This window comes from Phyllobates terribilis, unplaced genomic scaffold (assembly GCF_046119375.1).
Source record: "Phyllobates terribilis strain yellow unplaced genomic scaffold, ASM4611937v1 Scaffold_3__8_contigs__length_932513732, whole genome shotgun sequence".
Taxonomy (NCBI): domain Eukaryota; kingdom Metazoa; phylum Chordata; class Amphibia; order Anura; family Dendrobatidae; genus Phyllobates; species Phyllobates terribilis.
The window spans coordinates 470,680,841-470,697,299 of NW_027362763.1; the positions used below are offsets into that span (position 1 = coordinate 470,680,841).

General features: G+C 40.7%; 2 long non-coding RNA genes across 3 annotated transcripts; one reads left to right on the forward strand and one right to left on the reverse strand.

The window, feature by feature from the left end:
• Nucleotides 1–3,541: 3,541 nt before the first annotated feature.
• LOC141258178 (uncharacterized) lies at nt 3,542–14,465 on the reverse strand. Of its 2 annotated transcripts, none has more exons than XR_012318227.1 (6): nt 14,387–14,465; nt 4,692–4,776; nt 4,180–4,342; nt 4,020–4,098; nt 3,892–3,946; nt 3,542–3,811 (listed from the first exon to the last, which is right to left on the reverse strand). It is a non-coding gene; the product is annotated as an uncharacterized lncRNA (long non-coding RNA). The 2 variants fall into 2 exon arrangements; XR_012318226.1 differs by having other exon boundaries at nt 4,619–4,776.
• A 689-nt stretch (nt 14,466–15,154) lies between these two features.
• On the forward strand, nt 15,155–15,724 carry LOC141258179 (uncharacterized). Its single transcript, XR_012318228.1, has 3 exons — nt 15,155–15,246; nt 15,320–15,374; nt 15,455–15,724. It is a non-coding gene; the product is annotated as an uncharacterized lncRNA (long non-coding RNA).
• The last annotated feature ends 735 nt before the right edge of the window (nt 15,725–16,459 follow it).

Genomic DNA, 16,459 nt, shown 5'->3' on the forward strand with positions numbered 1-16,459 from the left:
AGCCGGCCCTGCCTAAAGGCATGTGTCCAGCTCCTGACAACATTTTCCATTTAGCGTTATTTGAGCTATATTTGTTTAATTCTTAAATTGACGTAGCCTATGAGAGCTTGTTTTTTTTCAGGGATGAGTTGTATTTTTTATTGGAAATATTTATGTTTTTAAAAAAAGTTTCTATGTTTTGGGAGGGTAATGAAGGGCGGCAATAGAAAAGACAATAGAGAAGAAAATTCTGCAATTTATTTATTTTCTCTTTTATACATTTTTTTTTTAATGTATGATTTGCCTGTTAACTTTGTTTTAGGGGCCGGTGTCATTTATGTTTTGTTACTTTTGCATAATAAATATCCATTTTTTTTCATTATTTGTTTTTGTGACATCATATTCTTGAAGCCATAAGTTTTTAAACTTTTCAGTGATGGAGCCGCTTGAAAGTTTATATTTTGCAGGATGAGTTGATGTTTTCATTATTAACATTTGGGGTACATGTGATTTTTTCATCACTAAACTAAAAATAATAAAAATAAGTAAACATTTGATGATAGGTTCAATAAATCATGAGGTTAAAGAATCGATCACATCCAGAACGAATTTTGTGGTATACAGTACAGACCAAAAGTTTGGACACACCTTCTCATTTAAAGATTTTTCTGTATTTTCATGACTTTGAAAATTGTACATTCACACTGAAGGCATCAAAACTATGAATTAACACATGTGGAATTATATACTTAACAAAAAAGTGTGAAACAACTGAAAATATGTCTTATATTCTAGGTTCTTCAAAGTAGCGACCTTTTGCTTTGATGACTGCTTTGCACACTCTTGGAAATTTTGGATAATGGCTCTCAATGTGGTTCGCTGGCATCCCAAAGCTTTAGAAATTATTTTATAACCTTTTCCAGACTGATAGATCTCAATTACTTTGTTTCTTATTTGTTCCTGAATTTCTTTGGATCACAGCATGATGTCTAGCTTTTGAGGATCTTTTGGTCTACTTCACTTTGTCAGGCATGTCCTATTTAAGTGATTTCTTGATTTAGAACAAGTGTGGCAGTAATCAGGCCCGTGTGTGGCTAGGGAAATTGAACTCAGCTTCCCAAAGATGTTATAAACCACAGTTAATTTATGTTTTAACACAGGGCCCTGTAGGTTTGGATTTCCTTTTCTCTTAATAATAAACACCTTCATTTAAAAACTGCATTTTGTATTTACTTGTGTTATCTTTGTCAAATATTTAAATTTATTTTGTGATATGAAAAATTTAAGTGTGACAAACATGCAAGAGAATAAGAAATCAGGAAGTGTAAGTGGATCATAAAGGCAGAAGCTCTGGGACCACTTGGTCAGACTGATTGTAATGATTTGTCTCCATTTTTATAAGAAGATATGTATATTGTTGCTACTGCATGTCTCGTTAATGTCCATGGATTAAGCGTATTTTTAATGGATTTTTTGATACATGGTTAATGATGATTTATTTTAGCTGGTTTAGTCTGTGAGGGATTAAAAGGTGATCAGACCCATTACATCTCATCATACCTTAAGAAAACACAACATGGTGTAAAACAATCGTAGGCTGCCTGTGCTGTTTGTTATCCCATCGCTGTGCGTGCATGAAATAAAGAGGTAATTTGTTTATTAAAAGTAGATGGGTGAGTGACACGGATTATTTCCTATTGCTGGAATTTTTTCAGCACATTTTATTCCATTTTTTGGAGGCAAATAAATGGTAAAAATAAGTAATGCCATTGTATTTTTTGTTTTAAGGTCTTCACATTATGGATTAAATACTAGAGATGAGCCGATTAGGCAAAATTCTAATTTGCCACATTGCGCAGGTTTTCCCAGGAAATTAAATTAGCAGCGGCTATTCTCCATGAATTGAATGTCACTTATTATGCTCTCAGGTCTCTGAAGACCGCAGAGTATAATAAACGTTAGATGTAAATAAACCTCTAAAAACGAATACCTCACTGCTCACCTGTCTGGCCACCCCGCTGCTCTCTACCTGCCATCTAGTCCTCAGGGCCTCTTTTTTTGCTGTTGCATAATGCATCTCCAGTGTCATCATTATAGAATGGGACTTCTAGCACCAACCAGGCCTTATGATGTGTAACGACTAGTGTTGAGCGAGCATGCTTGACACTGCTCGGTACTCGCCTGAGCATCTCACTACTCGGGATGTTCGGCGAGCACCGAGCATTTCTGAGTTAATCGGGCGGGAGCTGGGGTCTCCGCCCTGCACGTTTGGCGCTCTTTACAGAGCCAATGAACATGCAGGGATTGCCAGCCAGTCACTGTAATGCCGCAGCCATGTTGTTTGTGGGCATTACAGTGATTGGCTGGCCGCACAGCGTCACCTCGAGTATTAAAAACCGGGCGCCGCCATCTTGGACACAGTCGCTCCGAATCAGACAGTGTAGGGTCAGTGCTGCAGAGCTAGGGAGAGATTTATACTGCAAAATAGTTAGTGTAGGGTCTCTAAAGCCTGCCAAATCAAACAAACAGTCCTCAGGACTAATATCCATCCCAGATATCAGGCAGGCAGGCTGTATAGGAGACGCAGTGGTTATACCAACAAACACTGCATTACAGTCCTGTGTGCTCCTGCTGGTCAAATTGCTAGACTTATCCCCCGGTCTCAGGGGCCAGGAAAAATCCTTTTTTTTCATCTAAATCCTGTATTTTTTTTTTCCTCAGTCAGACTGTACAAATACGCGTCTTATTAACCTTTTGGTATCCCCCCCCCCCAAAAAAAAAAAAAATTGAGTGTGTCTGTGACTGTTCAGACACCAATATATCTGTTTAAAATATTCTGGTGTAGGCCAGATAACTAGAAGTTTGGTTTTGCAGTTCCATGGTTCAAATCTCAATATTATGCAGCTTTTGGCCTTTTTTACATAAAAAAAACAGTAATAGTGTCTCCCTGACTGTTCAGACACAAATATATCTGTTTAAAATATTCTGGTGTAGGCCAGATAACTAGAAGTTTGGTTTTGCAGTTCCATGGTTCAAATCTCAGTATTATTCAGCTTTTGGCCTTTTTTTCCGTAAAAAAAAACAGTAATAGTGCCTCCCTGACTGTTCAGACACAAATATATCTGTTTAAAATATTCTGGTGTAGGCCAGATAATTACACTGTGTGCCGAATTATTAGACAAATGAGTATTTTGATCACATGATACTTTTTATACATGTTGTCCTACTCCAAGCTGCATAGGCTTGAGAGCCAACTACCAATTAAGTAAATCTGGGGATGTGCATCTCTGAAATGAGCAGGGGTGTTGACTAATGACATCAACACCTTATATAAGGTGTGCTTAATTATTAGGCGTGAGCATCAGTCGGTGGCGCTAGTAGGTGGTCCTAAGGGTATGCAGCAAATTTTAGAACAGGAGCCACTACCTGTCCAGAAGGTATCAGAGATAGAAACCTGGATAAAAAACTAGATTAATTTGCGCTGCCCTGTGGGCCAAAGTAATTAGATCTCAGGTGTTAGCAGGTATATAAAAGCGGCTGAATAACAACCTAAATAGATTGGTAAATTAAAATAACAATTTAATGGTAAAGTTTAAAAGGACAATGACAATTTAATATATAAATTTAAAAGTACAACGAATATAAAATATTAAAATGGCTAGAGGTAATGACAATGATTGAGATAAATGGTGGGTATCGGCGTGGAATAAAAGGTGCAAGTGAAGTCCTTGTCAGATCCTGGTTAGTCAGCTGGTTAGCAGTTCGTAAGAGTCCGCTTGTATAATAGTAGGAAGCGGGGGCCAAAGTATGGGTGACAGTCCAGTTGCTGGGTCTAGAAAAAACGGAGGAGGGGGAAATTAATATAGGGAAGGTAACTGATGTAATAGCTGAATAGAGATGAATGGTAGTTACCTAAGGTACTAGGTTTGGTGTAAGTACTCAAGTGGCGGGAGGCCTTGTGAAGACACTGTGAAAGGTATAAACAAGAAAAATCAGTATAATGCTAGCAAACAAATAAGTGGAGTGTAAATGGTAGTTACCAGTAAAGATGGATGTGAGCCTTGTTAGGTAGGATGAAGAGTGAGCCCACTAATAGATGTTAAAAGGTTCTTTGGAGACCTGTGTAGATGGGAGAATACAAGGTGAAAATAGGGATGAGGTTGATTGTTGATTCTAAATGATGGAGGTAGAGGTTATTACTTGCTTGAATGGGGAACGTGTGTGGTCCCAAAAATAGGGGCACGCTCCTAGGTGGTAAAAGGACCGATGTTCTGGCTGGGAGGGGGGGGGGGGGTGGGTATGACCCCCAAAGTCCAATTGGCTGTTATGATCAATAGGATGATGCTTGGATCACTTAGGTGATCTGAGGAGGGAATAAGAATGGAGGTTTAAAAAAAAAAAAAAAAAAAAATGGCACTGAATGGTAGTTCACTTAATGTACTGAGGGACTTGGAACAAATAGGGTGAAATCTGGGGGGGGGGGAGAGAGTGCCGACTATATTGGTTGTTTATGGTAGGCTAGAGCGTCGGAGGTTTTGCAGCCTACCTCCTTGGTAGAAGAGATCTTTGCTGTAGTGGTCAGTGCGCGTTTCTTGAATGATAATGATGAAGCTTGATGGTAGGAGGTTTTGGGGCTTACCTTCTGGATGTTGAAGGTGGAAGCCTGCGTCTTCGAGTGTCCGTCTGAGCGGAGATGAAAGGGCGGTTCTTACCTCCGTTCCTATGGTGGAGTCCCCCGGGTGGGTAGCTGGAGAGGAGGATGGGCGGGGGATGCAGGAGCAGAGTCCCGGCCGGCAACTACTGCTCTGTACCTTACCGCACGTGTAATTGTGGAACTGGTGCAGGACCTAGGAGGACCTGATGTGACGTCACAGTCACGTGTAGATCACGTGATTCAATGGAAGACGGTGTGGCAGAAGGACCAATTCCTACTAGTTTCGAAAGCTCCTGCTTTCTTCATCAGGGATGGTTGTTCTTCTGCCCATGGTCCTTTTTATACTTGATGGTTAATTGATAGAAAAAAATAAATAAATAAATAAATTAAAAAAAAGGCTGGAACAGCAGTCAGTCTTCGTTAAAAGCAAAGATCTCAATCTCTGCATTAAGTCCCTTAGGTTTCAAAGTGTCCAATTCAAAGATCCAGAAACTTTCTCTCTTTGACATCATTTTTATGTAGTTGCCTTTTCTCCAATTTTTTGGAACAGTCTCTAAGCCTACTATTTTGGTGCCTGTAATTTTTCCTCCGTGTATTTCAGCATAATGAACTGAAAGGGGGTGTCCTTGAAATTGGTTTGTAATGTTCCTTAGGTGTTCATTTATGCGTTTGAACATGGGACGTGTAGTACGTCCTATGTACACCTTATCGCATGGACATTTTAAATAGTAAATGACACCAGGTGTGGAACATGTGATAAAGTCATTAATTGTGTATTCCTTATGTGGTATGGTGATATTTGTTTGTTTGGACGTGAGTGAGTGTTTGCAGGCTTTACATTTTCTACATGGAAAAAAGCCTCTCAAATTTTTAGTGAGTGTATTGGAGTGATTATAGTGCTTGGGTGGATTGCGCACAGAAGGAGCAATTAAGTTCCCCAAATTTTGGGCTTTTCTAAAGACGAATCTCGGGGTTGGCGCTAATTTGCTCCCTAAGATTTTATCGTCTCTAAGTAAGTCCCAGTGTTTTGTTACAATTTTACGAATAAAATGAATATTTGAGTTATATTGTAAAATTATGGGGATGTCTATAATTGTAACGTGGTCAATGGATTTGGGATTAGGCTCTTTGTCTTTCAGTAGCCTGCTCCTAGGGATTTTTTGGATTCTGTCTTTTGTTGTTTCCAAAAATGTGGCTTGATACCCTTTTTCCAAGAATTTTTTTGTGAGAGCATTTGCTTCAATTTCGAAGTCTTGAGATAGAGAGCAGCTTCGGTGGAGCCTAGTATATTGACTTTGTGGTATATTAAGCAACCATTGTGGTAAATGGCAGCTATCTAATGGAATAAAGCTGTTAGCGTCCGTGGGTTTAGAGTAGGTTCGAGTTTGTAAACATCCTTTGTCGATGTATATTTCTAGGTCTAGGAAGTTAATTTGGTTGAGACTAATATGAGATGTAAATTCCAAATAGTAATCATTTTTATTAATATCTAGCAAGAACTGATTGAGTGACATTTGATCTCCTGACCAGATGAATATGATGTCATCAATAAATCTGTACCAGTGGACCAGGTTTGTGCGTAGTGTGCCTCCAGAGTAGATGGCGGTCTCTTCCCATCTACCTACGTATAAATTGGCATAACTGGGGGCAAACCTGGTCCCCATTGCGGTGCCCCATTGCTGGGTATAGTAGTGCTCGTCGTGTACAAAATAGTTGTGTGTCAAAATGAAGTACAGTACAGACCAAAAGTTTGGACACACCTTCTCATTTAAAGATTTTTCTGTATTTTCATGACTATGAAAATTGTACATTCACAATGAAGGCATCAAAACTATGAATTAACACATGTGGAATTATATACTTAACAAAAAAGTGTGAAACAACTGAAAATATGTCTTATATTCTAGGTTCTTCAAAGTAGCCACCTTTTGCTTTGATGACTGCTTTGCACACTCTTGGCATTCTCTTGATGAGCTTCAAGAGGTAGTCAGCGGAAATGGTCTTCCAACAATCTTGAAGGAGTTCCCAGAGATGCTTAGCACTTGTTGGCCCTTTTGCCTTCACTCTGCGGTCCAGTTCACCCCAAACCATCTCGATTGGGTTCAGGTCTGCTGACTGTGGAGGCCAGGTCATCTGGCGTAGCACCCCATCACTCTCCTTCTTGGTCAAATAGCCCTTACACAGCCTGGAGGTGTGTTTGGGGTCATTGTCCTGTTGAAAAATAAATGATGGTCCAACTAAACGCAAACCGGATGGAATAGCATGCCGCTGCAAGATGCTGTGGTAGCCATGCTGGTTCAGTATGCCTTCAATTTTGAATCAATCTCCAACAGTGTCACCAGAAAAGCACCCCCACACCATCACACCTCCTCCTCCATGCTTCACGGTGGGAACCAGGCATGTAGAGTCCATCCGTTCGCCTTTTCTGCGTCGCACAAGGACACGGTAGTTGGAACCAAAGATCTCAAATTTGGACTCATCAGACCAAAGCACAGATTTCCACTGGTCTAATGTCCATTCCTTGTGTTCTTTAGCCCAAACAAGTCTCTTCTGCTTGTTGTCTGTCCTTAGCAGTGGCTTCCTAGCAGCTATTTTACCATGAAGACCTGCTGCAAAAAGTCTCCTCTTAACAGTTGTTGAAGAGATGTGTCTGCCGCTAGAACTCTGTGTGGCATTGACCTGGTCTCTAATCTGAGCTGCTGTTAACCTGCGATTTCTGAGGCTGGTGACTCGGATAAACTTATCCTCAGAAGCAGAGGTGACTCTTGGTCTTCTTTTCCTGGGGCGGTCATCATGTGAGCCAATTTCTTTGTAGCGCTTGATGGATTTTGCAACTGCACTTGGGGACACTTTCAAAGTTTGCCCAATTTTTCGGACTGACTGAGCTTCATTTCTTAAAGTAACGATGGCTTCTCGTTTTTCTTTACTTAGTTGCTTTTTTCTTGCCATAATACAAATTCTAACAGTCTATTCAGTGGGACTATCAGCTGTGTCTCCACCAGACTTCTGCACAGCACAACTGATGGTCCCAACCCCATTTATAAGGAAAGAAATCCCACTTATTAAACCTGACAGGGCACACCTGTGAAGTGAAAACCATTTCCGGTGACTACCTCTTGAAACTCATCAAGAGAATGCCAAGAGTATGCAAAGCAGTCATCAAAGCAAAAAGTGGCTACTTTGAAGAACCTAGAATATAAGACATATTTTCAGTTGTTTCACACTTTTTTTGTTAAGTATATAATTCCACATGTGTTAATTCATAGTTTTGATTCCTTCAGTGTGAATGTACAATTTTCAAAGTCATGGAAATACAGAAAAATCTTTAAATGAGACGATGTGTCCAAACTTTTGGTCTGTACTGTACATACAGTCCTTTAGAAAAGAGATTTGTTCTGATGGTATTTGACTGGAATGAGATAAGTAGTAGGCGGCTGATTCACATCCTTTATCGTGTTGTATAACCGTGTAGAGAGCAGTAATGTCCAGGGTACCCAGTATATAGTTGTCCTTCCAAACGATTTTCTGCAGTAGTTGTAATAAATGTTTGCTGTCCTTAATATACGAGGGGAGTTTTTGGACAAGGTATTGGAGGTGATGGTCCACAAATCTTGATAAATTAGAGGTGAGGCAATGTATGCCGGATATAATGGGTCTCCCTGGAGGATTAGAAAGGGATTTGTGTATCTTAGGTAAATAATAAAAAAACTGCTAACCAGCTGACTAACCAGGATCTGACAAGGACTTCACTTGCACCTTTTATTCCACGCCGATACCCACCATTTATCTCAATCATTGTCATTACCTCTAGCCATTTTAATATTTTATATTCGTTGTACTTTTAAATTTCTATATTAAATTGTCATTGTCCTTTTAAACTTTACTATTAAATTGTTATTTTAATTTACCAATCTATTTAGGTTGTTATTCAGCCGCTTTTATATACCTGCTAACACCTGAGATCTAATTACTTTGGCCCACAGGGCAGCGCAAATTAATCTAGTTTTTTATCCAGGTTTCTATCTCTGATACCTTCTGGACAGGTAGTGGCTCCTGTTCTAAAATTTGCTGCATACCCTTAGGACCACCTACTAGCGCCACCGACTGATGCTCATTTACTGATTTTTACTATGACCACTACGGAGGCAGCACAGTAGGATCACCCATATATATATTTCTTTCACCTTCTCCAATAAAAAACCTTCAACACAGGAATGACAGTGTTAGAACCTTGCTCTTAGGTTTTTTCCTTTGCTGGTCACATGACCTTGTTGGACTATTTAATCCTGCTCTGCCCTTCTGGCTTTGCTGGACTTCATTGTATATCTACTTTCTAGCTAGCCTGTGCTCTGTATCTAACTCTGTTAGTTTGCTTGGTCTACGGACCTCTATGTTCTATATATTTTGTTTGTTCGTCTGTCTGCTACTATTTCTGTTAGGAGGTGTCCCATTTTCCTCCCAGTCCTTAGTACTTGTAGGGATTCCTTCCCCACATCTATAGGTCTCCGTACAGACTAGCTTTGGACTCCGTTTTGGAAGATGAGATTCTTAAAGCACAGGAGAATGCCCCATCTAACACTCCTCATGGGAGGTTGTTTGTGCCTGGGACCTTTAGGAGAGATTTGTTTGTTGAGTGTCACGAATCTCGGTTGGCAGGTCATCCCGGAATCTCTGAGACCAAGAGACTGGTGGGTCGCAGTTTTTGGTGGCCTGGATGGCAGAAGGAAGTCATTAAGTGGGTGCGTCAATGTACTATATGTGCTAGATCTAAGTCCTCACATACTCCTGCTGCGGGGTTGCTTTGTCCTTTGGAGGTTCCCAGTGCTCCTTGGACACATTTGGCTATGGACTTTATAACTGACCTTCCCCGCTCTGAGGGTTTTACTGTCATCTGGGTGGTCGTGGACCGTTTTAGCAAGATGTGTCACTTGGTTCCCTTCGTCAAACTGCCCTGCGCTAAAACTCTCGCAAAGGCCTTTGTCAAGGAAATTGTCAGACTTCATGGCGTTCCTACTGACATTGTTTCTGATAGGGGACCTCAGTTCGTGGCTCGTTCTTGGCGTGCCTTTTGTGTCAGGTTGGGAGTTCATTTGTCGTTCTCGTCCGGATATCATCCTGAATCTAATGGCCAGACAGAAAGGAAAAACCAGGATGTTGAGCAGTTCTTGCGTTGTTTTGTGGCAGACAATCAAGAGGGGTGGTCTGAGTTTCTGCCACTTGCTGAATTTGCTCTGAACAATCATACATCTTCTTCTGCTGGTTGTTCGCCTTTTTTTTGTTGTTCTGGGAGACATCCGTCGTTTGGGTCGTTCTCCAAGTTGGGATCTGCCGTGCCTGAGGAGGAGAATTTTTCCGGTGATTTGGAGAGAGTTTGGACGGATGTGCGTGGTAATCTTCAGGAGGCCAACAGAAAATCTAAAGACTACTTTGATAGGAAACGACAGGAGGTTTTGTTCGCTGTTGGTGACATGGTTTGGTTGTCCTCTAGGAATCTGCGGTTGAGGATTCCTTCTAAGAAATTGGGTCCCAAGTTTGTAGGCCCCTTTAAGGTGCTTCAGGTTGTCAACCAATCTGCTGTTAGGTTGGAGGTTCCTACCTCCTGGAGAATTAATCCGGTATTTCATGTCTCTCTGTTGAAAAAAGCTGTTGTATCGGATTGTGACGCCTCTGCCTCTGTTCCCCCGGTGGTGGAGGACGGGGAATATGAAATTTCTCGCATCCTTAACTCTAGACGGTATAGAGGTAGTTTGCAGTATCTTGTGGCCTGGAAAGGTTTCGGACCCGAGGATAACTCTTGGGTGAGGTCGGATGATGTTTCCGCGTCCAGACTTATCAGAGCGTTTCACAGGAGATTTCCTGATAAGCCTGGTCCTAGGGGATCCGGAGGATCCTCTTAGAAGGGGGGGTACTGTTAGAACCTTGCTCTTAGGTTTTTTCCTTTGCTGGTCACATGACCTTGTTGGCCTATTTAATCCTGCTCCGCCCTTCTGGCTTTGCTGGACTTCATTGTATATCTACTTTCTAGCTAGCCTGTGATCTGTATCTAATTCTGTTAGTTTGCTTGGTCTACGGACCTCTATGTTCTATATATTTTGTTTGTTCGTCTGTCTGCTACTATTTCTGTTAGGAGGTGTCCCATTTTCCTCCCAGTCCTTAGTACTTGTAGGGATTCCTTCCCCACATCTATAGGTCTCCGTACAGACTAGCTTAGGACTTTAGCAGGTCTGATCGCAGGATCAGGTCCCCTGTTACATCGTAGGGATTAAGCCGAGTTCTATCGTAGGGACAGATCTCCTCTCTTTCCTTAGCTCTGGTAGCAGAACATAACAGACAGACCTCTGGAATGATAGAAAAACACGGCTCCATAATATTCAAAAATTCTTCCAGATACCACATGAACCTAATTTCTGTCCACCCGATAAGGATAAGATCAGTACCATCAAAGAATCCCTTAAATTATTGGAACAATTACTATTAAAAGAGATGAGAGACTTATGGGAAATAGCTACTTTGGAGCAAATTTTGGCACAGGATCTCATCCCACAAGGTCTCATAGTTTCAAAACCATTATCAGGCGATATAGGAGACCCAGCTACCCTCCTAGAATGGGAACACATGTTTAAAATGTTTTCCCGGCAAGCTGTCAAATTTATCATTGACAAAAGGAGATCCCAAGTAATAGACAGCAAAACAAAAATAGCCGAATTATTTAAAGAAATAAAACCATATCAAAATCTCCCGGAAATAGTCCGCCTCTCCAACAACATTAGAAACCGGATTAACAATAAAGAAAAAGACATTGTGGACAGAAAACAACGCAAATTTGATAGGGACACCACTTCAGTAAACAATAAACGACACGACGAAAACCACAAACTACACTACGAAAAAGGTGACCGCAGATTTGAAATTATCGATGAAGTTGGACCCACTACTCCAAACTCACAAAATTCAGATGACTTATTTTCCATTTATCCAATCTCCGAAGAAGGTTCCCCCTCAACCCACCAACAAAATACTGAATCACCTCAACAAGGTTCTATTCTTGTACCCAATCCGTCAGTAACAAATACCAACCCATTCCCAATGACTCCTATTCACACGCAAAATAGATTCGACCCATTAAACGATTATAACGAAATCACACCAAATAATGCACCTTCATGCAGTCACTCTCAGAACCCAACTGTACCAAATACTGAATGTACTACCAACCCCCCACAAGTTAGAAAAAGAACCAGTAAATCTAATTTTTTTCAGTTGGCCCCAAAAAGAGATCTAAGAGGGGCACAAGGGGGGGGAAGCTCACCAAAAAGAAAACACAACCTCAGAAGCCTATCAAACACCATATCTTAAACAAAGGCATCTTCAATCTAAGTACGCATTCTTTAAAACAAAATGAAATTTTTCTATTAAACACAGGCCTCAAATATGCCCCATCCTCCAAATTTCAAAAATTCGAGGCCTTCATAGGGATCAAGCAATTCATGCGTAAACTCGCCATCAAAAAACATTTTTTGAAGAACAAACCAACAATAGAAAATTTAGCTACAGACAACTTAGCTACAGAAGAACCTAACACTACATATATACACACCCAGTTGAAAAACAAATCCAACTTCAACCCCCTTAATGAGTACTCGGAAGATTTTTCAAGCTTCCAAAAGAACACCATTTCTGATATCCGCCACCTGAGTGATAAAAAATGTGTAAAATTTAAGAATAATCTCACCAAGCCAGAGCAAAAAGCTATAAAACAATTGCAAAACAATAAAAACATCGTTATCAGGCCTGCGGATAAATGAGGCGGTATTGTCATTCTGGACTCTAGCCATTACCAGCTTGAAGCCGCCCGTATCCTAAATGATACACGCACTTATAAAATCCTAAAGAAAGACCCCACTAACGCTTATAAACTCGAATTAAAGGGCCTAACATCAAAAGGCCTAGAATTCGGATATATAAACAAACAGGAGTTTGATTATATCAACATGACCCATCCAAGGACCGCCGTTTTTTATTATTTACCTAAGATACACAAATCCCTTTCTAATCCTCCAGGGAGACCCATTATATCCGGCATACATTGCCTCACCTCTAATTTATCAAGATTTGTGGACCATCACCTCCAGAACCTTGTCCAAAAACTCCCCTCGTATATTAAGGACAGCAAACATTTATTACAACTACTGCAGAAAATCGTTTGGAAGGACAACTATATACTGGGTACCCTGGACATTACTGCTCTCTACACGGTTATACAACACGATAAAGGATGTGAATCAGCCGCCTACTACTTATCTCATTCCAGTCAAACACCATCAGAACAAATCTCTTTTCTAAAGGACTGTATGTACTTCATTTTGACACACAACTATTTTGTACACGACGAGCACTACTATACCCAGCAATGGGGCACCGCAATGGGGACCAGGTTTGCCCCCAGTTATACCAATTTATACGTAGGTAGATGGGAAGAGACCGCCATCTACTCTGGAGGCACACTACGCACAAACCTGGTCCTCTGGTACAGATTTATTGATGACATCATATTCATCTGGTCAGGAGATCAAATGTCACTCAATCAGTTCCTGCTAGATATTAATAAAAACGATTACTATTTGGAATTTACATCTCATATTAGTCCCAACCAAATTAACTTCCTAGACCTAGATATATACATCGACAAAGGATGTTTACAAACTCGAACCTACTCTAAACCCACGGACGCTAACAGCTTTATTCCATTAGATAGCTGCCATCTACCACAATGGTTGCTTAATATACCACAAAGTCAATATACTAGGCTCCACTGAAACTGCTCTCTATCTCAAGACTTCGAAATTGAAGCAAATGCTCTCACAAAAAAATTCTTGGAAAAAGGGTATCAAGCCACATTTTTGGAAACAACAAAAGACAGAATCCAAAAAATCCCTAGGAGCAGGCTACTGAAAGACAAAGAGCCTAATCCCAAATCCACTGACCACGTTACAATTATAGACATCCCCATAATTTTACAATATAACTCAAATATTCATTTTATTCGTAAAATTGTAACAAAACACTGGGACTTACTTAGAGACGATAAAATCTTAGGGAGCAAATTAGCGCCAACCCCGAGATTCATCTTTAGAAAAGCCCAAAATTTGGGGAACTTAATTGCTCCTTCTGTGCGCAATCCACCCAAGCACTATAATCACTCCAATACACTCACTAAAAATTTGAGAGGCTTTTTTCCATGTAGAAAATGTAAAGCCTGCAAACACTCACTCACGTCCAAACAAACAAATATCACCATACCACATAAGGAATACACAATTAATGACTTTATCACATGTTCCACACCTGGTGTCATTTACTATTTAAAATGTCCATGCGATAAGGTGTACATAGGACGTACTACACGTCCCATGTTCAAACGCATAAATTAACACCTAAGGAACATTACAAACCAATTTCAAGGACACTCCCTTTCAGTTCATTATGCTGAAATACACGGAGGAAAAATTACAGGCACCAAAATAGTAAGTTTAGAGACTGTTCCAAAAAATTGGAGAAAAGGCAACTACATAAAAATAATGTCAAAGAGAGAAAGTTTCTGGATCTTTTAATTGGACACTTTGAAACCTAAGGGACTTAATGCAGAGATTGAGATCTTTGCTTTTAACGAAGACTGACTGCTGTTCCTGCCTTTTTTTTTTTTTCTATCAATTAACCATCAAGTATAAAAAGGACCATGGGCAGAAGAACAACCATCCCTGATGAAGAAAGCCGGAGCTTTCGAAACTAGTAGGAATTGGTCCTTCTGCCACACCGTCTTCCATTGAATCACGTGATCTACACGTGACTGTGACGTCACATCAGGTCCTCCTAGGTCCTGCACCAGTTCCACAATTACACGTGCGGTAAGGTACAGAGCAGTAGAGCACCATAGGAACGGAGGTAAGAACCACCCTTTCATCTCCGCTCAGACGGACACTCGAAGACGCAGGCTTCCACCTTCAACATCCAGAAGGTAAGCCCCAAAACCTCCTACCATCAAGCTTCATCATTATCATTCAAGAAACGCGCACTGACCACTACAGCAAAGATCTCTTCTACCAAGGAGGTAGGCTGCAAAACCTCCGACGCTCTAGCCTACCATAAACAACCAATTTAGTTGGCACTCTCTCCCCCCCCCCCCCCCAGATTTCACCCTATTTGTTCCAAGTCCCTCAGTACATTAAGTGAACTACCATTCAGTGCCATTTTTTTTTTTTTTTCTTTTTTTTTAACCTCCATTCTTATTCCCTCCTCAGATCACCTAAGTGATCCAAGCATCATCCTATTGATCATAACAGCCAATTGGACTTTGGGGGTCATACCCCCCCCCTCCCAGCCAGAACATCGGTCCTTTTACCACCTAGGAGCGTGCCCCTATTTTTGGGACCACGCACGTTCCCCATTCAAGCAAGTAATAACCTCTACCTCCATCATTTAGAATCAACAATCAACCTCATCCCTATTTTCACCTTGTATTCTCCCATCTACACAGGTCTCCAAAGAACCTTTTAACATCTATTAGTGGGCTCACTCTTCATCCTACCTAACAAGGCTCACATCCATCTTTACTGGTAACTACCATTTACACTCCACTTATTTGTTTGCTAGCATTATACTGATTTTTCTTGTTTATACCTTTCACAGTGTCTTCACAAGGCCTCCCGCCACTTGAGTACTTACACCAAACCTAGTACCTTAGGTAACTACCATTCATCTCTATTCAGCTATTACATCAGTTACCTTCCCTATATTAATTTCCCCCTCCTCCGTTTTTTCTAGACCCAGCAACTGGACTGTCACCCATACTTTGGCCCCCGCTTCCTACTATTATACAAGCGGACTCTTACGAACTGCTAACCAGCTGACTAACCAGGATCTGACAAGGACTTCACTTGCACCTTTTATTCCACGCCGATACCCACCATTTATCTCAATCATTGTCATTACCTCTAGCCATTTTAATATTTTATATTCGTTGTACTTTTAAATTTCTATATTAAATTGTCATTGTCCTTTTAAACTTTACCATTAAATTGTTATTTTAATTTACCAATCTATTTAGGTTGTTATTCAGCCACTTTTATATACCTGCTAACACCTGAGATCTAATTACTTTGGCCCACAGGGCAGCGCAAATTAATCTAGTTTTTTGCTTAATTATTAGGCAACTTTCTTTCCTTTGGCAAAATGGGTCAGAAGAGAGATTTGACAGGCTCTGAAAAGTCCAAAATTGTGAGATGTCTTGCAGAGGGATGCAGCAGTCTTGAAAATTCCAAACTTTTGAAGCGTGATCACCGAACAATCAAGTGTTTCATGGCAAAAAGCCAACAGGGTCACAAGAAGCGTGTTGGCCAAAAAAGGCGCAAAATAACTGTCCATGAATTGAGGAAAATCAAGCGTGAAGCTGCCAAGATGCCATTCGCCACCAGTTTTGCCATATTTCAGAGCTGCTACGTTACTGGAGTATCAAACACCACAAGGTGTGCAATACTCAGGGACATGGCTAAGGTAAGGAAGGCTGAAAAACTACCACCTTTGAACAAGAAACATAAGATAAAACGTCAAGAATGGGCCAAGAAATATCTTAAGACTGATTTTTCAAAGGTTTTATGGACTGATGAAATGAGAGTGACTCTTGATGGGCCAGATGGATGGGCCAGAGGCTGGATCAGTAAAGGGCAGAGAGCTCCACTCCGACTCAGATGCCAGTAAGGTGGAGGTGGGGTACTGGTATGGGCTGGTATCATCAAAAATGAACTTGTGGGACCTTTTTGGGTTGAGGAT